The sequence below is a fragment of the Arvicola amphibius genome, chromosome 1 (assembly GCF_903992535.2).
Source record: "Arvicola amphibius chromosome 1, mArvAmp1.2, whole genome shotgun sequence".
In the NCBI taxonomy this organism is placed as follows: Eukaryota; Metazoa; Chordata; class Mammalia; order Rodentia; family Cricetidae; genus Arvicola; species Arvicola amphibius.
Window position 1 is genome coordinate 173,561,134 of NC_052047.1, and position 27,765 is coordinate 173,588,898.

At 42.7% G+C, this 27,765-nt stretch overlaps 1 long non-coding RNA gene across 1 annotated transcript; it reads left to right on the top strand.

Annotated features, from left to right (window-relative positions):
* Positions 1 to 11,537: 11,537 nt before the first annotated feature.
* Positions 11,538 to 18,241, top strand: LOC119827438. Its single transcript, XR_005287667.1, has 3 exons — positions 11,538 to 11,938; positions 16,589 to 16,848; positions 17,104 to 18,241. It is a non-coding gene; the product is annotated as an uncharacterized LOC119827438 (long non-coding RNA).
* The last annotated feature ends 9,524 nt before the right edge of the window (positions 18,242 to 27,765 follow it).

Genomic DNA, 27,765 nt, shown 5'->3' on the forward strand with positions numbered 1-27,765 from the left:
ATTCCTTCCAGCCTTGTCTAGCTTCCAGAGCTCCAGTTCACTCACTGACTTGGTAACAGCATGAGACTGAACAGTGCTAGAAATGACACACACACACACACACACACACACACACACAGAGAGAGAGAGAGAGAGAGAGAGAGAGAGAGAGAGAGAGAGAGAGAGCCTACTCCAATGAAGAGTAGATAACCATGAATTCAAAGTGACTTTGAGATGTTAGCTGGAGAGATGACTCAGCAGTTAAAGGCACTAAGTGTTCTTGCAAAGGACCAGAGTTCCATCCCTGCACCCACATCACGTGGCCCGCAGACATCAGTAAGCCCAGATCCCCGGGATACAACACACTCTTATGACTTTGGTAGTCATCCATGCACGTGTGAATATCCACACAACAGATACACACTTCTATGCATAAAGTTAAAAATATATTTAAAAAAGAAAAAAGTATTCTAGTGACACAATTTTTGGACACATACAAGGAAGAGGGAACACTTAATCAGAGGGACAAAGAGCCATGGGAAAAAGATCATTTTTAGCCTGCTAAAAACACGAAAAATTTTCCAAGAGCAGAATTTCCTGATGAAGATCCAGTTTCTTTGTGAATCAGACCTACAAAAAAAGGGCTCTGCTGTGAGTCAGGAGGTTCTTAACTTTTGTTCAGGAAACTCTATTCCCTGAGAGGGGGACCCTGATGTTCTGGAAATTGGTTAAATGGAGGTTCTCAGAATTGAGCCAATTCCAAGACTTCTAATCTCTATCCCCATTGTCTCACAGAACCTGATATTATTTTGCAACCCGAGGCCTGTACACAAGGCAGTGGAGCTGACTGGGTTTCTAGGGAGCCCAGGTGCTGAGGGGAGGTACATGTGACAGCCCTCTTGTCTTGGAAAACCTTTTGGGGGATAATAACAGAGGAGATGGCAGGGGCATTCGGGTAGCATTTGGCATGTGACCACAGTCCTTTTAAAGAGATACTGTCTACATCTGTTATTTTTTTAAGATTCCTTTATTTTTATGTGCACTAGTGTCTTGTCTGCTTGTACATCTGTGTGAGGATGCCAGATTCCCTGAAACTGGAGTTCTAGACAGTTGTGAAGCTGCCGTGTGGGTGCTGGGAATTGAACCCGGGTCCTCTGGAAGAGTAGCCAGTGCTCTTCACTGCTGAGCCATCTCTCCAGCCCCCTTCGTTTATTTTTAACACAAGATGAGAAGCTAAAAGGGGCTTGCGTGGAAGGCAGAAGGCTGGAGCTGGGACAAGCACACTCCTAGAACTCAGTCCTGAGCTGCACGTGAGGGAAAAGCCCAGGTCAGTAGACAAACTCGGGAGAATCTAGAAGTATGTAAATAAACAAAACACAAAAGCAAAGTCCCTGAAAATTGAGGAAGGGAAACAGTGAGGCGCCTTGGTTCTGAATGATCCGATGAAGAAGGAACAGAGGTATGGGTGGGGCAGGAGAAGAGGAATGGGCAACTAATTCCAATGCCATGCCTGAAAGTGGGGAGGAGACAATGGCATTGTCATAGGAAATGAACTGAAAGTCCAATTACCGTGGCAGGTATATGACGCAGGACTCTTGAATATGCATTCTGCCGTCGTGATCATGTGTAAAGCTGAACCCCCCATTGCTGGCAGGCAGACCTGGTGGGGCAAAGGAGTCCCTAGCCAAGCAGATCCACAAGAGCCTCCTAAATAAGAGGCAACTCTCTGGCTTTTAATCCTAAGCCACTTGCCGAATTTACAATCATGGGCACGTTCAAGCTCATGGGTGATGGTAAGGACTTTCTGAAGTTCTTATAATAAATAAAATGCTATTTTCAAGTACTTAAGGGGAATACCTACACATAGTAGGCACATAGCTCTGTTGTCAACAAGGATATTATAAGGATGGGCTAACTAAGAAATGGCCCAGAGGGTACCTTTCTGACTCTAAACAACCTCTCAGCTACCTGATTCTAGGGGGGCAGTTTTACTTCTTTTGAGAAATATTCTTTATTATAAATAGAGACACTCCTGGAATATGTAGGCTCAGGAAAAATATTTTCCAATATTTATTAATTTTAAGAATTTCATAAATGAGTGCAGTATTTACACTGTTTCAATTTTATACTCTCCCCTTTCCAACTCCTCCCATGCCCCTCACCCCTCTCAACTCCATGACCTCTTCTTTACATACATACATACATACATACATACATACAAACATATGAATATATAAATACAACCTGCTGAGTCCATTTATTGTTGTTCATATGTGTATGTATTTTGGATGATCATGTAGGTTTGGATAGTCTATCAGGGGCTCATCCCTAGAGAAGACCAATTCTCCATCTTAGCAGTCACTAATTACCTATAGCTCTTTTAACCATTGTCTGTCCTTTCTTCCTCAGTGCTCCCTGAGTCTTAGGTGCAGGAGATACATTGTGAATGTATCAGTTGTGGTTGGGAACCACACAATCTTATGTTCAAAGCAGTTTGACCAGGTTATGGTTTTCTGTAATGGTCTCTGACTATTGCAGAGAGAAATTTCTTTGATGCAGGTGGGCGCTACACTCGTGGGCATAGGGATACATATTTAGAATGTCATGGGCAATTATGCTGGCTGTGTAAAGTGATGGTAGAGGGTTCTCCTCCAGGATTCTTGACCTCACTAGCCCCAGGTAGTTGGCTCAGTTTCCAGTACCCAACATGATCCCCCTGTTACTGAGGAGGGCCTTAAGTCTAATTTAGACAGCTGTTGGTTACTGCCAAGATGTAAGTGCCACCATTGCAACTTTAGGGTTATCATGCCATGTTAGTTGTATTGTGGTTCTGTCATAGGTATCATATCTGGTAGGATTATGGTAGGATTTGGAAGCTTCTGTGACAACTTCTAGTACCATGAAAACTAAACCTCGGAGAGGAAGGAGGCTCTCGGTCAGAACCCAGGTCAGATCCTCTGGGTCTTGTGCTTGAACGCATGTGTCTTCAGGAATAGGGAATTACCTTCAATCTCCGGGAGACAACCAACGGCAATAGTAATGTCCTTTAACGTTTGGGAAGTTTCTTGAATTCCCCTGATCAACAATTTGAAAAAGCATTTCTCATGCCTGGAATTGGGGTTTTTGTTAGCTACTCTATGGCTTTTAGGGGGAGCATTGTCAGTCTAGGTGGGAGAATTTCAATTGCCTATACTCTTCATCTAGAGGTGAGATCTAGATCTAAGGGAAACTATTTTTGTATAAACTATCTGAGGTTTATTTTAGATGAATGACAGAACCTGAGAAAGAGCAACCCAGTCCACCCCCGACTGTGTGTGTGTATGTGTGTGTGTGTGTGTGTGTGTGTCCATACATGTTTATATACACCTGAGGATGATAGATGTTGACAGAAGGTGTCTTTCTCAATTGCTCCTCTTCTTACTCTTTCAGAGTCTCTCACTAAACCTGGGACTTGTAGATTTGACTAGACTGGCTGGCAAGCAAGCTCAGGGTGCTCCTGTCTCTGCCCCCACCAAAGCTGAGATTACAGGTGCAAACTATGGAACCAGAGTTCAACTCAGAACTTCATGCTTGAACACCATCTCCGCCCCCAGCTACACTTCTTGAACTGGGTCAGGGTCTGCGCTTCCTAGAAGCATCTTGTCAACCTCACACACATGGAATAGAGAACAGAGAACACTCCCTCGAGAAAAGGGAGTTGAGTTCAAGTGGGCTCCCGTCTGAGTACCAGACAGAGAGAGACTTCGAGGACAGTGCTTCAGAGTGTGGGGTTTTTGAAGGACAGAGTTGGGACAGAGGTCTCTCAGACATTTGCATCAACAAGATACGGCACTGTCACCAAGACAATGTTTCTTCCGAAACTGTTTGCTGTGAGTGTTCATTGAGTTCTAACATAACATGTCCCTGCATTTGGGAATTTAGCAAATGTGTGCTTTTTAAACTAAACAACTGAGTTGTGGTGATATTTTGTTTGTACTCTAACAAATAAAGCCTGCCTGGAGATCAGAGAGTGGAGCTAGCCACTAGTTAACCACAGAGGCTGGGCAGTAGTGGCACACACTTTTTAATCCCAGCACTTGGGATCCCATGCCTTTGATCCCAGTTCTTGGGAGACACATGCCTTTAATCCCAGCACAAGGGAGGAGGAAACAGGAAGCAATATAGCTGGAGGGGGAGAGGAGTATAAGGTGGGTGGATGTAGGAACGGGACTTTTTCAGGCTAAGGAGTTGGCGAGGTTAGAATTGGCTGTGGCTTGTTTCTTTGTCTCTCTGATCTTTCAGCATTTAACCTGATATCTGACTCTGGGTTTTTGTTTAAGACCAATTAGAATTTGTGCTCCACTGAGTAGAACTTTTTTAAAAAAATTTCTATAAAGAAATTCATCTTCTCTAATCCTTAGAGTAGTTAACTCTGGACAGCTTTCAGTTAGATACACTAGCGCCTTTCATACCTGCAAATTCTGCTTCTAGAATATTCTTTCACCTAGAAGATCAAATTCTCCCAAGGAAAATGCCTTCCTTGCCTGCATGCTTCCATTTCTAAGAAGGGTTTTATTTCTACCTTGAAAAAGATCAGTCATCCTTCACATTACCAGTCCAGGGCAAATGATATTTCCCTGACAAGCATGTCGGATGCCGTCTGAACACAAGCCTCTGTGCCGCTCTCCACAGAGTTATTTTGTTTCCAGCCATGATTGTATACTCTGTAGCTCTGAGTGGATTTTGCACTCCTGCCCTGATCAGAGTGCTTTCCCTACTGCTGTCTAGAGGTCTGAACCTGCCAGCAAATCCCTATCCTGCAACAATCACCCTCCCACACATATTGGATTAGCTCCCACACACACACACCTGCCCATTTGCTGGTGTTGATAGTGATTTTGTCTTCTCTGAAATGTCTTTGCCATCCCTTCCAGTCCTTTGCTGCCACTGCAAGGGATAAACAAGTACTGGCTATCTCAAAGCTTGGTTGCAATAACACCTTTTCCAAGAAACCTGTTTTGAAATTCCTTCTGGTAGAGTTGGCTGGGAACCTATTGGCCTCTAGGGTTCTCTCGCCATAGTAGAGATTGTTGTTTTGTTTGTCTGGTTTGTTTTTGTTTTTTGTTTTCAAAACAAAACAAAATATTTTCTTCAATCCCATATTTTTTATTTTCAGTCAGTATACAAAGTAGTGAATTTCTTTATGGAATTTTCGTATCTACTTTGTTACTCATCCCCTCCCCCGCCCCCTGTGGTTCTCTTCCTCTCGTCCCATGTATTTCCCTTCTGCTTTCCTGTCACATGTATTCCATCACACACACCCTCACTTAAGTTCTCTTCTTCCCCTCTCTTGGTCCCCTTTCTAGCTTCATGACTTAAACTCAGACCCAGAGCCACACATTAAAATCTGGGATCTGTATATGAGAGATAACATGTGGTGTTTATCTTTATAGCATGGTTTATTTCACTTAACATAATGACTTCCAGCTTGTCCATTTTATTGCAAATGTCTTGATTTCATTTTCCTCCTAAATTGAAGAGAAGTTAAATATTTTCATAGGCTCCTGTGCTGGTTAGTTTTAATGGCAACTTGACACGAGCTAGAGTCATACAAGAGGAAGGAATCTCATTTGAGACGATATCTCTGTAAGATTGGACTGTAGGCCAGCCTGTGAGACATTTTCTTAATTAACGATTGATCCACAATGGGCTGGGTCACCCCTGGGCTGGTGGTCCTGAGCTCTATAAGAAAGCAGGCTGAGCAATCTCTAAGGAGCAAGTCAGTAAGCAGCACCCCTCCATGGCCTCTGCATCAGCTCCTGCCTCCAGGTTCTGGCTTGAATCCCTTCCCTGACTTCAATGGATAATGAACAGTGATTTGGAGGTGTAACCAAAATATACCCTTTTTTCCCCAAGTTGCTTTTGGTCATGGTGTTTCATTACAGCAATAGTCACCCTGACTGAGACAGTCTCTGAAACTACTGTGTGTTGTAGACCTTGTCCCTAATGGATAGTCAGTTCTAAGCCTGTTTTTTTTTTTCCAGGAAATAATTATATGCTATGGTTTTTGGGAGTGGCAATCCAAAACAAATGGTCCAGGTCTGAGACCTACCACTGCCCCTGTCTGAGGTCTCTTGATGTCACTGTGACTCTGTTTCCTCATCTGTAAATTAGGGATAATATTGTAACCTTGCTTACAACTATTTTTAAATGGGTCAATACGTTCTGAGACCAATGTCTTACACCTAACCTATATATGTTGACTAATATCATTATAAATTATTGATATTAGATGTTCAATCAATGTATACTTGTGGCACCTACAACACCTGGAGATTAAACACCTGCAAGGGTCTGGAGATTAAAGAACACACAGAGACATGGGTCACTCTTGAAACAAGATGCCAAATTTATTGTGTTCCAGGGCAGCTTATATAGGGCACTCCTCGATTAGTGGCCACGCCCTAGCTCTCAGGATTTTGCAGGGGCAAACTCACCAGAAACCACTTCCTTGTTATCAGGAACTCATGAGGGTCTCGTGCTCAGAGCAGCTGCAAGCATAGGAAAACAAGTTGTTTATTCCAGCACGCAAGAGGCCATAGAAAGTTCAGGGTCTGAGGGTCTGAAGTCCCCAACATATACTGAATATAAAAAGTAAAACAAGGAAAACTCTTCTCATGCCAATATAGTAATTTTAACAATATTGTTAGTTTAAATACTTAAGCTCTGCATATATTAATTATATTTTCAAAAAAAGGAGAGAAAAAAATCATCTTTTTTTCCTTACATAGTATATTCTGGTTACCATTTCTCCTCCCTCTGCTTCTTCCAGTTCTTCCCCTGCCATCCAAATACACCCCCTTCCTGTCTCTCATTAGAAGAGAACAAACAGGCTCCTATGGGATAATAATATATAATAATATAAAACAGAAACTAACACATCGGTATATGACAAAATAAACAGAAACAGACAGATGGAAAAGGGCACGAGAAACAGATAAAGGTGCTGAGACCAATTCATCTGAACTCTAAGGAGTTCCATAAAAACACTACCCTGGAAACCATAACATATTTGCAAAGGGAAAATATAACTCTAGATTGTATGTCAAGTTGACACACGACCAGCCAGCACAAATGAATTCTTGTCAACTTAACACACAAACACATTACTATTAAGCCATACCCTTCCTTTCTATTCATCCCCAAGTTCTCACTTGAAAAGCACAAATAACTTAGGAATTCCATAGTCTTTATGAATCCAAACACATTAAATTTCAGTGTTTTTAAAATATCCAATCACTCTAAATATCCAAAACCTCTCTTAAAAAGTTCAGTCTTTCAGCTGGAGACTCCTGTAAAAATTAAAATTAAATTAACTGTCTTCTTCAAGAGAGAAGAATTAGGACACAGTCACAGTCTAAATCAAGCAGAGCCAAACTCCAAGAGTATAAGTAACCAGATTCCCAGTTATCTGGGCTTCACGCATGATATTCTGGACTCCTCCAAGGAGCTCCTTCTCCTGCTCTGCCCTCTGCAGCACACACAGCTCGTTTTCTAGGCTCCCGCTGGCTCCACTTCCTGCTCTTGCAGTTCTTGGCAGTCATCTCGTGGTACTGGCATCTCCAAAATGCTGGGATCCTCTGCTGCCACGGGGTTGCACTTTCTTCAATAGCCACTCATAGGCTCTTTTCATGATGCCAAGCCTTAACTTCTTTGCATGAGTGGTGTGGGACAATGGTCTATAGTCTGTCGATTATATTTTAAATAAATGCTGATTGGCCAGTAGCAGGCAGGAAGTATAGGCAGAACAACCAGGAAGTAGAGGTGGGTCAATGAGAACAGGAGAATTCTGGGAAGAAGGAAGTTCCCTCTGCAGTCCTGGCCCAGCCACAGAAGAAGCAAAATGTGACTGCCTTGCTGAAAAAGGTACTGAGCCATGTGGCTAACATAGACAAAGAATAATGGATTAATATAAGTTAGAAGAGTTAATAAGAAGCTTGAACTAATGGGCCAATCAGTTTATAACTAATGTAGACCTCTGTGTGATTATTTGGGGCTTAACGATTGCCAGGGACCAGGCTGAACAGAAAAACTCAGACAACACATGATCCCTTCAGTTATGAGCCTTCAGTTGCCACTGGGGCTGCACCTTCACTAATGACTTCTCCTGGTCTTTAACCGTGCCTAACTTCAGCTACTCTCCATGGTCCCTTAACATCTTCAAAACCAATACTACTTGAGTGACTTGTACACTACCAAGATCAGCTGCCAGTGCAAAGTACAACCCCAAACGCTTCTGTGTGTGCTGACCTTCAGGAAACACTTCCCAGAATATTTCACCTCAGTGATGCTGGTCTCTTCTCAGCCACCACTGGGTTTTTTGTTTTTTATTGATTTTATTGAGCTCCACATTTTTCTCTGTTCCCCTCCCTGCCTCTCCCCTCCCCTTCAATTCTCTCCTATGGTCCCCAAGCTCCCAATTTTTTCAGAAGATCTTGTCTTTTACTACTTCCCATGTAGATTAGATCCATGTCTCTCTTAGGGTCCTCATTGTTGTTTAGGTTCTCTGGGTTTGCGATTTGTAGGCTGGTTTTCTTTGCTTTATGTTTAAAAACCACTTATGGAGCTGGGCGGTTGTGGCGCACGCCTTTAATCCCAGCACTCGGGAGGCAGAGGCAGGCGGATCTCTGTGAGTTCGAGACCAGCCTGGTCTACAAGAGCTAGTTCCAGGACAGGCTCCAAAGCTACAGAGAAACCTGTCTCGAAAAACCAAAAAATAAAAAAAAATAAATAAATAAAAATAAATAAAAAAAATAAAAACCACTTATGAGTGAGTACATGTGATAATTGTCTTTCTAGGTCTCAGTTACCTCACTCAAAATGATGTTTTCTAGCCCCGTCCATTTGCCTGTAAATTTCAAGATGTCATTATTTTCTCTGCTATGTAGTACTCCACTGTGTAAATATACCACATTTTCCTTATTCATTCTTTGATCAAGGGGCATTTAGGTTGTTTCCAGTTTCTGGCTATGACAAGCAAAGCTGCTATGAACATAGTTAAACACATGTCCTTATGGTATGATTGAGCATCCTTTGGCTATATACACAAAAGTGGTATTGCTGGGTCTTAAGGAAGGTTTTTTTCCTAATTTTCTAAGAAAACACCATACTGACATCCAAAGGGGCTGTACCAGTTTGCACTCCCACCAGCAATGGAGGAGTATCCCCTTTACCCACATCCTCTCCAGCATGAGTTGCCATCAATGTTTTTGATCTTGGCCATTCTTCCAGTGTAAGATGGAATCTCAGAGTTGTTTTGATTTGCATTTCTCTGATGGCTAAGGATGTTGAGCATTTCCTTAAGTGTCTTTCAGCCATTTTAAATGAGTCCTCTGTTGCGAGTTCTCTGTTTAGGTCTGTACTCTTATTTTTTATTGGATTATTTGTTCTTTTGATGACCAATTTCTTGAGTTTTTTGTATATTTTGGAGATCAGCCCTCTGTCTGATGCGGGGTTGGTGAAGATCTTTTCCCATTCTGTAGGCTCCCATTTTGTCTTGTTGACCATGTCCTTTGCTTTACAGAAGCTTTTCAATTTCAGGAGTCTCCATTTATTAGTTGTTTCTCTCGGTGTCTATGCTACTGGGGTTATATTAAGGAAGTGGTCTCCTGGAAGCAGGAAATTTGAAAGACTGTTTTGCCTAAATTGGAAGTTTGTCAGTCACATTCTTCTGTGTCCTACAGAATGTCTGGCAGACTCTTTCATGAAGCAGAAACCCTGACAGGACTATCTCACCTTCTTTTGGCAAGCTCAGCAGTCATTTTTCTGTGGGTCCAGCATATCCAGTTTATACAGCATACCATCAAGCAGTCCAGGCAAGAGCAGTTTGTTGTTTGTTTTTTTAGAAAAGTAGTATTTTTGTTTTTTACCTGGGCTATCTAGGTTCTTGGTCACCCAAGCAGTGTTGTGGAGAGAGTCTTCGTTCAAATGAGATATTGGATAGTTATTCCCACATATTTTGTGCTCCCATTCCACTAGCATATCTTGCAGGAAGAATATTATTGTAGATCAAAGGGTTTGTGCCTGGATTGGTATTTAGGTTTCTCCTTTGGTAATACAGAATATCTACCTATCCCAAAAGCACTAGCACATAGGGGTGATGGCTCTGTGTCGGCACTGGCTCAACTTCACCATCTCCAATGAGTTGTGCAGGTATTGTCTGCAGCAGTGGGGCCTTGCTGTCATTTTGTGGTGAGCAACCTATTGAAGAACGATAGCCTGGGTTGTTTGGGGGTTTCTATTGGACCCCTTTGGCCATCAACTCCATTAGATGTAACCCAAGCTAGGTACTGGATTCTTTTTTTGGTGGCAAAAGATGTCCAACTGGGGACCTCTCTCCCCATTATTTGACAATTTCATTTAGATCATTTTCATATATGTATATATTTTATGAAGCTTCTCCTTTATTAAATTTCATACTACCTCTCAAATGGCCCTTAACTTTAGCTGTCAGGTGATCAACTCTGACGTAAGACAGACTTACTGAGAAGAAAGATCTAAAATGCCAAAGTCCTATAATCGGGGCAAGGTAGACAAAAAGACTAAGCTGCGGGCCAGGGCTGGGAGAAACACAAGACGGACACAGCAGTTCACAGCAACCGAGAGCTGAAAGAAGACCCCTGGAGCAGGACAGGCCTAGCCCAGTGTATGGCCAGTACCAACCTGCAGCCTGGCAGGAAGGGAGGGGGTCAAATGTGGTAAACATGCCCAGTGGTTAGCACTGTGTGTCTGCTCAGATTGGTAGGAGCCAGATTTCCCCCAAACACTGGATTTAGACTTGATGTTGTCAATTAAGGTATTTATGAATGTGATTAATATTTATTCAATTCTCAGATATATTTATGTGTGAGTGTTTTGTCTGTGTGAAGGTATGTGTACCACATGTGCACCTGGTACCCTCAAAAGTCAGAAGGTCCCTGGGACTGGAGTTACAGATGGCTGTGAACCACTATTTGGGTGCTGGGATTTGGTCTTGGGTCCTCTGCAAGAGGAACAGGTGCTCTTAACGGCTGAGCCATGTTGTTCTGCTAATCAGCTACTATGGACCTTCCCTGGTACCTCTCTTATTTTCTGGTGTCCTGCCAATGTCTACCACCTGAAGTCAACTGAAAGGGAACCTGCAGGTGTTGACCACAGAGTCCTGTAGCCTCAAGAGCAGGAGACAGCAGGCAGCTGATCTGGAGGGTCAACTCAGGATTGCCCAATATCAAGAGTAACTTTCCCAAGAGGCATTTGCACAATACAATGCTAACCACGATGGGTACTCGCAGTCTGGGAACGTTTTGTCTCAGCTGGTGAAGAGGGAGTGGCCCAGCTCAGTCACGCCTTTCTCATTAGCCTCCGCCCCAGGGCTTCTCCCCCACCTTTTCCTGTACATTTCCATAGAAGTTCCCCAAGGCTCTGGAAACTCTGCAGAGGGAGCAAGGTTCCCCACACAGCTGCGCCTCTGTGCACGGCGCTCCATCAGCCTGTTTTGTCCTTTGCCCTGTCCATAAGCAAATCCTATTGATCCACACTCACAGGCCACATGCTTTACATCTGTGAAGTCTATTGTTTGATGGCCCTAGAGACTGCCCCAGCTTTTCTGTTTCTGCTGTCTGGTTTTGTTTTTGCACGTTAACACAAGGACTCCCGCGGTTTAAACACAGAGCCACTTGCTCTCGGCACCCTGAGCAAACCGGAACAGAGGTGGCAAATTACTCCTGTATCTCGCTTCTGTCCGTCTCAGAGCTAAAGAAGTGGGGTCACAACACACGTGCGACCTAGGAAAGAGGCTCTCAGGTTTCTCCTGGATGAAGATTTGCTGCTCTTTGGGAAAGAGCAACATTTTTCCAAGCTCGCTTCTGACTATATCGGCATTTAGGCATGTAATACAGTCTGCAACGGTCTAGGAAACGTCTGGAGACTTTCTTGTTGGCAGGTACCTGGTGTCAACCTCGCTCATACTAACTACCCACAGCATGCCCAAATAACCGTGGACACTGTTCTTAAGCTGCCTCGATCAGAGCAAAGAGCAATTCAGCGGGGGGCAAGGCTCGGTTGTGCGGGTCTCGGGTACAGAACAAGGTGTTCCGAAGCCTAATCAGAACTGCTGTGTCAATCGTACACCAGAGTCTCATTTCACGGAGAGCTGTTAAGGGAAGGGTTGCATTTGACACGCGGGTGTTTATGTGTGATTTGGGAGAACCTGGGGGGAACATAAGCGCGTTTATTTAGTACATTTTGTGGTGTATTATTTTTAGGAGCAGCGGGGAGGAAGGGGTTTATTTCACCTTGGAGGTTGCAGCCCCTCACTGAGGCCAGGGCAGGAATTCCAGCATGAACCTATGAACCTGAGGCAGAAACTGTGGCTGATGCTGGCTTAGGTTCAGGCTCATGCGTAAGCAAACTTTTTTTTTTTTTTTTTTTTTTTTTTTTTTTTGAGACAGGGGCACTCTGTGTAACTCTGGCTGACCTCAGTCTCACAGAGATCCACCAGGCTCTGCCTCATGTGTACTGAAATTAAAAGCAGGCACAGAGCTGTTAGGTCAAAGAATACAAAGCATTTTAAGACTCCAGCTCCAATGCATTTCTTAGGCCGCACTGGTAAATACTTCACAGTGCAACACATAGCCTTCATCAGGAGTGGCAAAAAGTTCCAGTCAGCTGCCTCCGAGAAGCAACAGGTATTGTGAGGGTACAGGTTAGCTCGTAATACAGCCAGGAAGCATCATCCATCCTGAGAGGAGGGAATGGCTAGGCAGTTTATACTTGTTCATGTCTAATGTCTTACTAAGCCTAATTAAAGCACAAAAGTTACCTGCCGCTAAACTCTCTTTAAATCCTTAAATCCATACATTTTATTGTCTTCCCCCAGTGCCACTGCTGCCAAGCAGAGCCCAAGCCTTCATGTCCTTGTTCAAACTCTCCCATGTCATCCTAACTAAAGCCATGAAATCCTCATGACTCTTAGGATGTAACTAATAAGCCATATTCTGAAAGCCACCTTTCTGGTCAGTTGTCCCGATGACTCTGCTTCCATTGACATGGTGCTCTCTGCTGATCTCATGAGTCTAAAACCGACTTTCTTGCCCATCTCTACCCATTGAATCCTGCCAAATTCACACCTCAAATGCCACCACTTCTTCCAAACTGCCAGGCCTGCCCAGAAGATCTTTCCTTACGAGGCACTTGCCCCCCTGTGCCTAGTGGGCCCCTTGAAGGTGGCAAGACAGCTCACAGAGTTGGTATTTTTATCAGGCAGCTCTGGGCCTCCTGTCCACCAGTCACTAAATAAGTGTCTGCCAAGTACCATTCTGCAGACTTTAAATTACATGAAGAGACACAAAGGCTAGTGATCTTGTGAGATTATCCTTGATGGAGTTCCCTTTCCTTCTTGTGTGACCATGTTGGCCATCCTTGTCTTGGTCCCAGCTTTCCTTGGTTCCCATTTACAGTATTAGGACCAGGACTTAGAAGATGCCAGGTACCTGCCCTCCTCCTGAGGCAGCCAATGGTTATGGTGCAGAGTCTCAGTTGTGAGGTTATAAAGAAGCCACCTGAGCCAAGAGTAGGAGTACTGGCGTTTTCCCAGAGGAAACCCCAGAGGCGACCCTAGGAAAGGAGGACATTGTTGTGGAGAGTTTGTTTCACTATGGAAGGATGTGTTGCATTTGTTTAATTAAAAAAGACTTAAATTCCTCATAGTTATAAGAAGGAAACTCATGTTTCTTCTCACCACCCCCTTTCTCTTTCCACCAGAATCCCACCATCTAGTCCAGGCTGGACTCAAACTCACAGTCCCCCTGCCTCAGCCTCTCCAGTGCTAATATTAGAGACGTGAGTCACCATGTCCTATATATTCATAGAAATTTGAACGTAGTGTGAAGGAATCATTTTTCTTTCTCTGATATAAGGGAAAATACAGGTTCATTTTCTGAGTCCTGTGAGACTGTGTTGGATCAACACAAATCTGCACAGTCATTGTACCTGCCTGCTCCGCTCTACATGTTGTCATTATCTGAATTATATGTATGATCTTTAAAAGATGACTGTATATTTCTGTGTTTACTGTGTGGATGCTATCCAACCCAACGTTTGATTATCCAATTGTAAAACCCTTTTGCCAGAAAAGGCCAAAGAGGAAGTCTATTACACACCACTTTGCTAGTAATACAAAGGAAAAAGACAAGAGATGGGTTTTTCTTTTGTAAGTTTCCTTATAGTTGGATTTTAATATTATGCGATTATTTAAACAAATCTGATACAAGTGCACAAAATATTTAAACAGTATAAGGAGTATGTCTTCCTTTATGAAAGCAACAGCTGCTGATCGTGTTTTGTGTCTCTTCCTAGAGATCTGCAAAGCAAATATCAAAAAGGATGTGGGCTTATCACTACAATCTCCTTTCCTTTTCTATCTTTCACACACCCTGCTTTTTCCCTCTTAGTAATAGGCCCCAGAGTCTGTCCCATACTAGAACAGACAGATATTCTCTTAGGAAGATATACCAGATATACCATGATTGCCCTAACCATTTCTCTCCTGATGAATACTTAACTGATGCAGTCTTTTTAGGAGGTGTATGTGAGGTGTGTGTATGTGTGTGTGCGCGCAAGTGTACCGTGGCATGTGTTTGGAGGTCTGAAGACAACTTTGTAAGACTGGTTTGCTCCTTTAATCTTTATGTGGGTTCTGGGGTTAGAACTTAAGTTCCCAGACTTAAGAGGCAAACACCTCGACCCACTGAGCCAACCCACTGGTCTGGCAGAGTCTCTTACTCTCACACTGGAAAGGCCTTTCTGCTTCCGCCAGTGCAAAGGGTTTCCCTTTTGTTAAAACACTTCAGTGAGGAGTCTCCAATGAATAAGCCACAATAACAGGGAGGTGCCACTTTGTATTCCCAGTCAGGTTCCAAATGTTCTTGTTTTCCTGGCTGATGGTGCCTGTATCTCGGCACTCTTCCTGATCCTGGAGGACAGTGTTAAATTCTTGCCTCTCGCCATTGTTGCTGCTGGGGGTAAACACTGAAGCTCCGGGTCTAGCTCGATTTAAAGGAACTCTTCTCCAGGCACCAGCCGACCTCTGGCATGACCATTGTACTGTGTGTACTGAGTGACAGGCTAGGTGGAGCAGGCCTGGAAAGCTTCTAGAATAATGGCTGTGGGAGAGGCCTCCATGTAGGTTGGCCAGCAGAGCTGGGCACTAGACTGTGCCTTGCAGTAGCCTGCTCTTCTCTCAGAAGAGAAATCTTGGAGGTTACCATCTCAGTCAACAAAGCAGCTTAGTTTGGGGGGACTTTGACTTCTTGGGTGTGTGTTGAAGGTCTTTCATGTGAGGGCATGATCAGTGCTCTGCCATATGACGTCTCCATGGCGGAGAACCAGCATGCATACACTTAACTTGCAAGAGGTCAACATGAGTACTTAGAGAAAAAGAGGAAAAAGTAAAGTAGTCTAAGAAATGCCTTACAAGTCACCCGATGACCCTGAGACGAGCAGTATAGACAGTTGTACCTGAGATCAGCCTCACTCATGGGCTGAAATCTTTAGAAAGACTGGAAAGGTGATTGCAAAGGTTTGACTCCCCAAAATGAGCTCTTTTTTTTCTGCCAGAGGTGAGAGAGTATTCACAGAAGAAGGTGAGATACTGCTTCCAAATGTGCTCTGCCCTCCATATGTGCACTGTAGCGTATGTACCTACACACACACACACACATACACACACACACACATGAGAAATACTTGTAGTTACTGGCATGCCCCCTAGCTTCTTGAGCTGGCTTACATGCTCACATATACTCATTGACAGACATGGAAACAGGCTCAGAGGTACCAGTCTTGGGGCAGAGATGGGACAGAAGCAAAATCATTTCTATTGGGGACATAGAGTGGGCTAAAGACAAGTGTTCCTCTTTCTCAAGTGAACTTACACCTCACACACAGGCCTATGGACAATCCACATCCTTATTTCCAGATTATTCTACCTTGGTCTCTCCCAGGGAGTCCCACCCTTTTCTGAAAACCTCTCCTCTGAGCTGGCATAAAGGAATTGGTGCATTGAGGATAATGAAGAAAACTTTGGGGCATATGAGGAAACTGTATTCGCATTGTCTACATTAAACTATGTGCTTGGGATGTGCTTGCTTTTGAACTTGAAGAATTTTCAAGGTTATTATTGACAATATATGAATTCCACCCTTAGATACTAACTTTTGCCATGATCCACATTAGACCTGAACCCTTCTGTGTCTCACCTGAACTTGCCTGAGGCTCACAGAAGCAAAAGTGAATGCCAAGATTCATAAGCTGAAAATAAACAGCCAGTCTAGAGTTCAAAGCCATGATGTTGACACAGCCTCAAAGTTTAGGCAATGCACTTCATGGCTCCCTTATTTACAGCTCTGTAACCTCACACCTGAGAGCACAAGATGGGGACACATGGCTGGTGGACTTCTTTAACCAGGGCTCTGGTAATTCCCAGAACTATCTGAGAAAACCAGGACAGATCAAGGCAACCCATGTTTGTTGGTTAACCTTTGGAGTTTTGAAAGGTCCTGAGCTGCACTATTTTGATTTTTTTTTATTCTAGATTCTTCTTCTGATATTTTGTGACTGATCCTCATCCTGAGTTATGGTCCTGGAATAAAGCCCTGCTTTCATAGAGGTTCAATGGTATCTTGAATACGTAAACCCTCTTAGATCTAAGACCAGCCCATCTACAACGAACTTTGAGTTCATGGAGTCTTTATTGAAGTTATGAACTCTGAAAACTAAGAGGTTAATAATGCAAAGATCACATGCTTTACCAACCCATTTTGCCATTTCCTGGAGATTATGACCTGCACTGAGGTAAGTGAGACCAGTGACGGATTGAGTTGCGAGGAGAAACTGAATCAGGTCAGAAATAAAGTGACAGGTAAGAAATAAAGAAATAAAGTAAACCAGGTAAAGAAATAAAGCTCTCCAAAGAAAACAATACAAATAGACAAAAAAATACAAAAATATATTTAACATCAATAATTGGAGGTGGAGAGAAAATCAAAGGAAAAAACATGAGATATCACTTTATATTAACTGGAGGTACTTTTTTTTTTTTTTTTAAAGCAGACAGTGATGAATAAGACCATGAAGAAACTGGAACCCTCCTAAACTGGCTGATGAGATTCTGGTTCGACCACCTTGAGAAACAGTCTGGCAGTCCCTTAAATGATTAAACACAGACATTATGCTCCTCCCGCAGGCTGTCTATGAGGAAATAGCTCAAGTCTGAGAGTAAACTCCTATTGTTAGAGGTATATGAAAAGAAAAATCATAAAACAATTTCTTTTAAATCACCAAAGACTTAAACACCGAAGTTCCTTCTTCACTTACAGACTATGAGTATTTGAAAGTTAACGATCATTTTATTTCACTTAAAATATTTCAAACATGCTGCAGGCACAGGGGCAGGCCAGGAGGCTTGCTAAACAGTGCCTAGTGTTGGCTGTGGAGCCTGACTCCGCGTTTGAATGCTGGTATGTCCTTTACTTAGTCCCTTAACCTTTCTGTACCTCATTTCCTCCTTCATGAAGTGGAACAGCAACAGCACCGGCAGAGTGCCCAAATCCCCCAATAAATATAAAGTACTGCCTTAGTTAAAGCTTCTATTGCTGTGCCGAGACAGCATGACCATAGCAACTCTTATGAAGGAAAACATTTCATTGGGTCTGGCTTACAGTTTCAGAGGTTTAGTCTATTATCATGGCGGATGGCAAGCAGGCAGACATGGTGCTGGAGAAGGAGCTGAGAGTTCTACATCTTGATCTGCAGGCAGCAGAAGTAAGCCTGTGTCACAACTGAGAACTGCTTGAACAAAGGAGTCCTGAAAGCCCACCCCCACAGTGACACACTTCCTCCAACAAGGCCACACCTCCTAATATGCCACTCCCTTTGGGGGCCATTTTCTTTCAAACTACCACAAGCCCTTTCCCAATATTGCCCAGCACCCTGTCTAGTAACTTCTCTGCCTGGATTTGCTAACTCTGCATTCGGCCAAAATCAGGAAATCCTCACATCTCACTAACGTGAGGTTACACCAGCTGTAATTTGTTTCAGTAAAAGAACCCCAAATGTTGGAGCCTTGGCAAGTTTCTTCAGCACTTTATGGTGTAATTGCCTCTTGGAGTAGAATGACTGCTATCAATGCCACCCCATTTCCTTCAGCCTATAAAGTTTAATCTTAATAAATATGGCCTAAGACAGAGGATTATGTTGGATGTTTGTGGTACATATGCCATGGGCGTAACCAAATACTTTCTGATCGGACTTTAGACCTGCTGCACATGACAGAAACCATACCTAGCACGGTTCTCAGGGTCAAGAACCTCTGGCTAGAGAGTCCTAGGGGAGAGCCTGTTATTATAGTCGGCTAGATGGATGTAGTATTAAAGTGAGTCCTAATGACTTATTGTAGCCAGACCTGTAGGATAGGGTATCTCTCAATCGTCACCAGAGAAGCTTCTTCTTGTAGTAGATGGCAATTAGCTGGTCAGTGTGCAGAGAATAAAAGTCTTCAGGGTGCTCATCCCCAAATGGGATTTTCATATCGCATCCTTCTGTGCAAGGCTATGGGATTTTCACAGAAAGGGCGGAGGTGGTAAGAGCCACAGGCGTATTTGACCGCAAGGAAATGGTGCTTTCAAGACAATAGCATAGCAGTTGCTCATTTGAACTCACAGTGTGTAGAATAACACGCCCAAGATTTGTAAGAGTTCACGCCACAGAAAATCCCAGGATGCAGTGGGAAAATGGTTATGAAGTCCCCTCTCTAGCTGAGGAGCTAGCTATTGGCCATTGCTAGCTGCTGCTAGCACCTTCTTTAAGGTCATGATCTGGTTAAGTCAACCAAGCTCCATGGTAGATAGGTCTCAAACCCAAACGTATTTGAGCAGTACAAATTAGGATTTTTTTTTTCAACACAGGCTATCAGGCTATGTAGGTGGAAAGGGAAGTGGGAGAGAATCTGGGAGGGGATAGGAAATATGGGGGTGAATATGATCGAGATATGTTATATGAAATCTTCAGTGAATTGATGGAAGGTTATTTTTTAAAAATAGAAGCATGGCCAGGCAGTGGTGGCACTTTAATCCCAGCACTTGGGCGGCAGACAGGCAGCTCTCTGTGAGTTCGAGGCCAGCCTGGTCTACAGAGCAAGTTCCAGGAAAGCCAAGGCTGTTACACAGAGAAACCCTGTCTTGAAAAAAATAAAAATAGAAATAGAAATAACTTTCATCCGTAGCCCAGAGAAATGTGAATGGTGAATCTCCCAGAAGAAAAAAGAAAATAAAAGGTCTATGTTCTCATTCTAAGCACCGAATACCTAGATATCCTCAGGGACCATGCAAACAAAATTGCAATGCGGGTATAGCAGAGCAGAGATAGCAGCTTGCTCAAGAAGCAGAAGCAAGTTACTGATTGCGTCTTTAATGGAGTGGAGGTTGTACTTGATCTGATGAAGTTCCTGGTTTGGTGGACTGCTCATTGTTACCAAAATATCCCAACAGAAGAAGAAGAGCCCTTCGGCTGTGGCAACTGGAGTGAGGAGGAGAGCAAAGACCTCACCAAGTCCCAGCTGAGCCCTGTGGACCTGGGCAGTACAAACCTGCGGGAGTTAACCATCTAGAGCTGTTCCGATTGTCTGCAAAGAGGATTGATTAGCATCCTATTAATTTCCAATCATGGGCATCAGATACCTATCTATGTTAGAAAGAGTGGTCTAAAACAAACATTTACCATTTCTGTTTATATAGGTCAGGGTTCCAGGCATGACTTAGCTGGGCCCCTATGCCTCAAAGCTCAGGGGACAGGTACGGCACTTTAGTGACCTGGTAGTATGTGACTCTTCATCTCAGGGGCTGACTAAAGGAAGATTGTGTCCACGTTCTTTGTGTGGCTATTGCCGGGCCTCAGGCATCACGGGTTCTGGTTTCCTTCTCAGGTGGATCTCACTCCAGGGCAGCTCTGAACACAGCAGCCAGAGGAGGAGGTGCTTAGAGAGGTGGAGGGGCAGCGGGAAGAGTGAGGACAGGACGACAGAGCAATAGGAAGCCTGTCCTTGTGTGACCTCATCTTGCCGTAGAAAGCGAGTCGTCAATCTAGCCCATGCCCAAGATGACACAGCAGGAAATGGGAACAATATGAGTTACCTCAGGGACTGTCCCCCATATCCACAACGTTGTGCCCTTCCTGATCTCTGGCACCAATCCCAGAAAAGAGTTCTCAGGGCTAAAAGTTCCTGGCAGCAATTGCCTCCTCTCAAAAATTAAAGACAGCTGACTATGACCTATATAATCTATCATTCTTGAATGGTTCTGTGCTTGGTATGTTAAAACGCGTTGCTAGAGTTTTTGCTGTTTTGTTGGCCAGTGAGACGTCTCAGAGGATAAAGGCCAAAACTAACAATCTGAGTTCAATCCCAGGAACCCGTGTAGCAGGAGAGGATCAGCTTCTGGAAATTGTCCTCTGACCTCCACATGCGTGTGTGCCCCCCATACACATACAGAGTAAAATATAAGACAGGAAAGAAAATTCTAAGAAGAGCTGGAGAGATGACTCAGCAGTTAAGAACATGTGCAGTTCTTGTAAAGGACCCCAGTTCCATTTCCAGCACCCCATATTGGGTGGCTCACAACCACCTGTAACTCCAGTTCCAGAGAGATCTAATAGCACTGGTCTCCTTGGGCTTTAGCACTATAGACACACATATAACATAACTTAGAAATAACACAAATAGGCTGGTCAAAGTGGTACATGCCTTTAACCTCAGCACTCAGAAGGTAGAAGCAGGTAGATCTCAATGAGTTCAAGGCTATAGGAGAACCTGTCTCAAATAACTAAAAATCATAATAATAAATAATAATATAAGAAGAAAAACATAATTTTATGGAATAATGAATATTAATTTAAGGATAGGTCGATATGTTTGCTAATTGTTACATTAAAAATAGCACAGAAGCTAAGTGGTGGTGGCACACACCTTTAACCCCAGCAGTCAGGAGGCGGAGGCAGGCGGATCTCTGAGTTCAAGTCCAGCCTTGTCCAGAGAGCAAGTTCCAGAATGGTCAGGGTTACAGAGAAACCCTGTCTTGAAAAACCAAAACAAACAAAAAACTAAAAACATCCAAAAAACGAAAACATAGCACACAAAAGTTAAGAAATTCTTCCACTATTCCAAAGCTGTTATTGTTTATTGTTGTTGGGGGGACGGGGGTGTAGAAGCCAGGATTTGCAGATGCTGAGCCAACACTTTACAACACTGCTGTATCTCCACTCCACGAAGTTAACTCTTGGAAAAGAAGTTGTCTGTGACATTGACGAACGTGTGACATTCTAGCAGAGTGGAAGCTGGAAGAAGGTTCACTGTGGAGAGTACAAATTGTATAAAGGTGGAAAATAGTTCAATTGACCTGTTGATAATAAATCATTGGGGGACAGGAGTAGATCAGGGCACATTCCCACTTGTTAAATCGTATCTGAATTACTAAAACTCTTAGCTGTCTATGGATTGAAGAGCTTGTCAGAAATTAGACAAACCATATCAGCTGGCTATGTTGCAAGTGTCTGACACGATTTGTAAATGGCTCCACATGTCCGTTTACCCCACTGATTCCATGCGGGACTGGACATGGCAGAGAGCTATAGGCAATGATAATTTGGGAGAATTTTTGAGCACGGTGAACTCCTGAGGATTTGGCAGTGCAGATAAGGGGGAGAACTTCCCAGTATTAGGGAAGGAAAACACACAAAACAAAACCTTTTCCTCTACTCTTTTAGGGTTAGAGGGTGGGTGAGTCTTGGAGACAAACTAGCTAGAGGCAGAAAAATAAATTCAAAGGTTCATTTCACATGAATGTAAAGAGAAGGCCTTCCTAGAAAACAAGGGAAACTTTCCCGGTAGTTGTTAGGTGGGGAACCGCTATGTTGTATTAAATTGAGGGGAAACTAATTGAAAAAGATGGTCACTTTAGTAAGGCTTATTTGTGCATATTTAAATTGGTGGCCATTTTGCATCATTAATGTTGAGGTGCCCTTATTTTCTTGGAATACAAGAGTGGACGGGGACACTTTTACATGAAAATATATATTACCTGTGCAAAAGGCAATATATTCACTGCTTGTAGGCAGCAAGGTGGAAAGAGCTGGGAGTTCATACTCCCAGTTTTCAGTTTAAAGCTACTTGCTTCATGTCCTGAAAAAGTCTGTATTATAGAGGATCTGCAAATTTTGAGGAGATTGAATATATATATATATTCAATATATATTCTATACCTTAAGCTGACTTTTAACTGGCCCTGGGTCTTCCTGGGGCTATGGCCCCTGCCCACTGTTAGGGAACACAAAAGGGAAGAAAAAGAGTTGAATGTAGGTTTTCTGCTTCCAAGCCTAGGGTTCTTTGGTACGTCATATACATAACTATAGAGAGGATCTGGCCCTACCTCTGTATCATCTCTCAAAGAGAAGAGCCATGTCCGGGCAACCACTCATGGAAGCAAACCACCACCCCACCCCACTCACTTCTAACACCATTTTCGCAACACTGAGTCTCAGAAGTGCATGACAGTTACATTTGTAAAGGGAGGGGATGTCTTATTATTTTGCTAACGGATAAAGTTTAGTAGGGTAAGCATATAGAGTTCTCCTCAAAATCTATGACATCCTTCTAATGCAAGAAGGACAGCAGGAGTGTGGGATATTTGTAATTCCATGGGAACTGCTGCAGCATGGGTATAAAAAGCCTGAATAGAGACACATGGCAGAGGAAACTTGCTCTTCTTAAATGTGTGTATAATTTATTATACTATTATAATTACTAACATTTCCACCCAGATGTCCTTTACAATATGAGGAGGCCAATATGGTAGAAAGCCAGATAAAATAATCACCTAGTTAGTCAAGAATGGGGAGAACTCAAGAGAGTTGCAGATTGTAAAACCTAGTTGCTTCTCATAGGTCCTATGGTGACTCATGACAAAGACTTGGTATCAGCTCAGTGGCTGCTAGAGATAGACCCCGACAGCTAGCACTATGAATCATGGGAAAGCACCACAAGCCATATAGAAGAAGGGAGTATTATTAAATAAAAAAAACATTTTAGAAAAACAGATAATGGATAGCAGAGGATAAAAGCAGACATCAAGAACAAGAGAAACCACAGAAACATACAAACACTTGGAGAATGAATAACATACACCTAAATGACCACTAGGCCATTGAAGAAATCGAGGGGAAAAAAGAGTCAGAATCAAATGAAAATGCCCTCTTCTTGCTCCACAGGCACCAGCCACAGCCACACACTCGGGAGATATGCACACATACAGACAAAACACACATATACATAAAAGAAAAGTAAATAACTCTTTACCAAACAAACGTAAGACAGCAGGTAAAAACCCTAAGAATAGCAATTGTGTGGTCATCTCAATAGATGTAGAAAAGACTTTTGACAAACATCAGCATTCCTTCATTATAAAAGCCTGGAAGAAATCGGGGATAAAACATACCTCAACATGATAGAGACTAGATATGACAAATCTACAGCCAGCTTTATACTAACCAGGGAAAAATGAAAGCATTTTCTCTAAAATCAGGAATGAGACAAGAATGTCTCAACTCTTATTCAATAAAGTACTTAAAGTATGCAGGAGCCAGCCATGATAAGCTAAATATGAACAGATCACCCAAAGGAAGTTCTTTACTTCCAACCATTATCACCTGCCAGAGTAGGACTCAGCCGTCTATAAGTTTAATGGGGGCCTGTGTCTCAGTAGTTTACCCTGAAGCAATACCTGGTTGCAGGAAGGACAATAAACTAAGGTTACCTGAGCAACACCCAGGGACAGACCATCCAAAGGAAATGCCTAACATTCCAACTGCTGTAGAAAGGACTACCTGCCATCACACACACACCAGGACAAATGTCAGCCAATCAGGGGTCTTGAACCTCAGAAACCCCTGATCCCCACCTTTACTACTATAAAAACCCAACTCTAACTGAGCTCAGAGCTCTCTGTTTATTCCAATATGTCGGACATGCAGAAAGACCGAGTTTGCAAACTTGCATAAAATAAAGGCTCTTTGTTTTTACATATGGGACACCGTCTCCTTGTTGGCTTTTGGGGGACTTCACAGATTTGGGCATAAGAAAGTCATAGTCAGAGCCTTAAAGCAAGAGGGACAATAATAAACTGGATTTAAAATAGGAAAGGCAGAAGTTAAATGACCCCTGTGGAGTCATGGCATGATTCCGTACTTAAAGACCCTAAAGACTCCATGATAATACTCTTAGCCATGACAAACATTTTCAACAAATGCAAAATCAACACAGGAAAAAAAAAAACAGTTTTACCGAATACCAGCAATGAACTTGCCAAGAATGAAGTCAGGAAATAAAATCCACTCACCGAATCCTTGAAAAAAAAATTCCTAGGAATAAACATAAACAACCAAAGAGGTAAAATATTTCCACAATGCAAATTTAAAACTGTGTAGAGCCAGGTGTGGTGGCGCACGCCTTTGATCCCAGCACTCTGGAGGCAGAGGCAGATCTCTGTGAGTCAGAGGCCAGCCTGGTCCACATATAAGTTCCAGGATGTCTAGGACTACGTAGAGAGACTCTATTTCAAAAAATCAAAATAAATTAATGTAAAATACAGAATTGGTAAATAAAAACTATGAAGAAAGAAATTGAGAAAAGACTACAACATGAAAAAAGTCTCCCAAGTTCATGAATTGGCAAAATTAATATTGTGAAAATGGTTATATTACCAAAAATGACCTATCAATTTAATGCAATCTTTATTAAACTTTCAATAGTATTCTTCACAGAACTAGGAAAAAGGTCTCAAAATCTGTATGGAATATCAAAAGATGCCAAGTACCAAAAGCAGCGAATACTGGAAATATCTCAATCCCAATGTCAAACTGTTCCACAGAGGTATAGTAATGCCACCACAGAACAATAGTAATGACACCAGCACAAAGCCAGACACATGGGCCAAAGACATAGAATTGGGGAAAATATCAATCTACACAATTGCAGTCATCTGTTTCTTGACAAAAATGTTAAAACAGCCAGGCGGTGGTGGTACACGCCTTTAATCCCAGCACTTGGGAGGCAGAGGCAGGTGGATCGCTGTGAGTTCGAGGCCAGCCTGGTCTACAAGAGCTGGTTCCAGGACAGGCTCCAAAGCTACAGAGAAACCCTGTCTCGAAAACAACAACAACAACAACAAAATTAAAACATACAATCAGAGAAAAGACAGCCTCTTCCATAGCAGTAGAAAGACAACACCAGATCCTTGCCCCACTTTCAAATCCACAGACAAAATCCCTGCCTCACAGAACCCCACTCAAAAGGGGTCAAAGGTCTCAAGACCTAAGCCCTGAAATTGCCAGAACTGTTAAGATGCAGGCATAGACAAGGACTTTCTGAGAAGGACCCTGGAGCCTTGGGAAATAATCCCAAGAAGTGACAAGTGGAATCACATGGAATTAAAAGGCTTCCGAACATCAGAGAAGAGGCAACCTAAAGAATAGTAAGAAATCATTGCCAATGCAGCATCTAAGCAAGAATTAATATCTATAAACTATAAAGAACTCAAAAATTTAAAAATAAAAAAACACCCATTAATAAATGGGACACTGAATTGAACAGACAGTTCTCACAAGAAGAAATACAAGTGTCCAGTAACTACTTCGGGGAGGGTGGAATTCAACATCTTTAGCCATCAGGAGAATGCAAACTCCATCACACCCCAGGCAGAATGGGCATCATTGAGTAAGCCAGTGACAGCAAAAGCCAGTGAGGTGTGAGGAGAGGAGCCCTCTCCTGCTGATAGAAAGTAAACTGGTCATCTATGAAGCCAGGGAGAAGGGTGTTTCATCCACCATATTATCCAGATAAACCGTGCCTAAAGAGATATTCCCTTATTGCTACTCTATTCAAAATAGCCAAGATACAGAAGCAGCCTAGATTCCCATCAACCACTGAAGGGCTAAAAAAAATTGGTGTGTCTAGACCAATGGAATTTTATTCAGATATAAGGAAGATTTTATGTCACTTGAAGGGAAATGAATGGAAGTAGAGATCATAACTTTAGACAAGTCAGAACTAGATAAACTAAACATCACATTTTTCTCTTATAGGCTGATCTGTATTTTAAAATATTATATATAATTAATATATTATATATATATATATATATATATATATATATATATATGGCATGAAAGTAGAAGTGGTACCATTTGCGGGAAGAAGGGTCATGGGGGATATGCACAAGGTATACGCAGGCAGCACAGCCATTTTACAATATTAATCCTCACTATCCATGAGCCCGGGCAATCTTCCATCATCTCGTGGCTCCAGGTTTTTCTCCTTTGCCATTTTAACTTCTCATTGCAGGGTCTTTCACTTCCATGGTTACATTTATTTTAAGGTATATAATGATAAACGTTTGAAATGTCTTAATGAAATCCATTATTTTGTATGCCGACTACACTTAATTTTAAAAAGTTCTAAAAAGCGTATCGTGACAGTGTTTTAACAACATTAATGGATTTTTGTACTCACTATTCCCTTTTCCCTGTACTCACCACCATTCAAGCAAGAACGTTCTGGTCTCAGAGTGGTAAATAGAGAAACTAATGTCTCCCTGTGATGGTGTTACACGTTTAAAAGCTCTCTGAGAAGGCAGACTAAACAAAGCCTTTGGAGAAAGAACCCAGGCTAATGAACAAGGCCCCCACAATAATTAGAGCTAAATGACCTTGCCGAGGAATGCCAGGGTGAGAGGAAGAAATGCGGACTTTTGTGAGCACTCTAGGGGATTTCTGTACACTACAGTCAGAGAAACTTTGTGGTTCCCAGCTGGCTGCACTGCAGAACCTTCCCAGAATGCACCAGACTCTCCACCCAGACAGCTGTCGGGCTGGGAGAAGGCAAAGTTTAGGCAGCAGGGCTGTTTGGGTTTTTTGTTTTAAGGTCCTCGAGCAACCACAATGACCAGTATATTATAGTCCTAGGAATAAACCTTACCAGTGTGTCTTGTTCACATTCCCCATCCATAACCCCTCATTGGTCCTCTCCTTCCCTAATAACCATTCTACTTTCACGTCATGGCTCACGCCTTTAATCCCAGTGCTTGGGAGGCAAAGGCAGGACGATCTCTGTGAATTTGAGTCCAGCCTGGTGTACAGAGCAAGTTCCAGGACAGCCAAGGCTACTCAGAGAAGCCATGAAAAGACGGGAAGGGGGGGGGGAGAGAGAGAGAGAGAGAGAGAGAGAGAGAGAGAGAGAGAGAGAGAGAGAGAGAGAGGAGAGAGAGAGGAGAGAGAGGAGAGAAAGAGAGGGGAGAAAGAGAGGAGAGAAAGGAGAGAGAGTAGAGAGAGAGAGGAGAGAGCGAGCAAGACTGTAGTTGTGTTTTTAGTATTCAGTGATAGAAATATTATATGAAGATCAAGAAATGAATTTGATAACATTTTAAGTGACTGTGAGTTATTCTTCTATAGCACCTAAAACATTTAAATAATATTAGTGCATATATAGAAGTATATATTTTTCAGAAAACGTATAGGATTTATAGAAACTTTTATAATACTTTCAGGAGCCTGAACGCCTACAAGATGTGGATCATTATAAATCTTCTTTATGCATTAAAGTGAGATAGTGCTTGTCAAGTTGTTGAAAGTCCACAAACTTAGCACTTGTGAGATATAGGCAGGAGGCTT